This window comes from Buceros rhinoceros, unplaced genomic scaffold, assembly GCF_000710305.1.
Source record: "Buceros rhinoceros silvestris isolate BGI_N320 unplaced genomic scaffold, ASM71030v1 scaffold21855, whole genome shotgun sequence".
NCBI lineage: Eukaryota > Metazoa > Chordata > Aves > Bucerotiformes > Bucerotidae > Buceros > Buceros rhinoceros.
Window position 1 is genome coordinate 10,294 of NW_010414959.1, and position 600 is coordinate 10,893.

The following is a 600-nucleotide window of genomic DNA, read 5'->3' on the forward strand; positions in this document are numbered from 1 at the left end:
TGCGGCGGAGGGGGCTCGAGCGGCTGTGCCTGGGATGGTGCCGGTGGGCTCCTCGCCACAGGCAGCTGGGGAGAAGCCTCAGAAAGCCAGGACAGAAAATGAGCAGAAGTCTGTTTCCCCCAAGCTCTTGTTCAACAGACCAGGGAGGGTGGGGAGCAGCTCAAGGGGTGCCAGAAAAAATCATCCCAGAGCAAAGAGGGGTTCAGTTACAATGGACAGCACAGAGGTCCCACTGCCTGTCCTCCCATCGAACACCCAGCCCCATCTCGTAAAAAAACTCCTCTTGTAACTGTCCTGATGATGGGAAGATGGGGTTGGAACAAGTCAACAGTCCAGCTCAGCTGGTCCACTGTGTTCAGGTGGAACTGGGGATGTTCCCCAAGCTCTGAACACTCAGTCCTGTGACCTTCTAGTTTCTGGTGAAATCAAATACACACAACATGAGCAGAGTCCAAAGCAGAGCTGAGGCAGACCTCACATGGCCGTGTGTGTGCGCGGAGGGACAGGGTGCCCAGGTCAATGGCAACATCTCCTGGGCAAGTTTCCCTTCTACGCTATTGAGCAACGGGGCAAGTTAGAAACCGGCTGTTCGGCTGAACC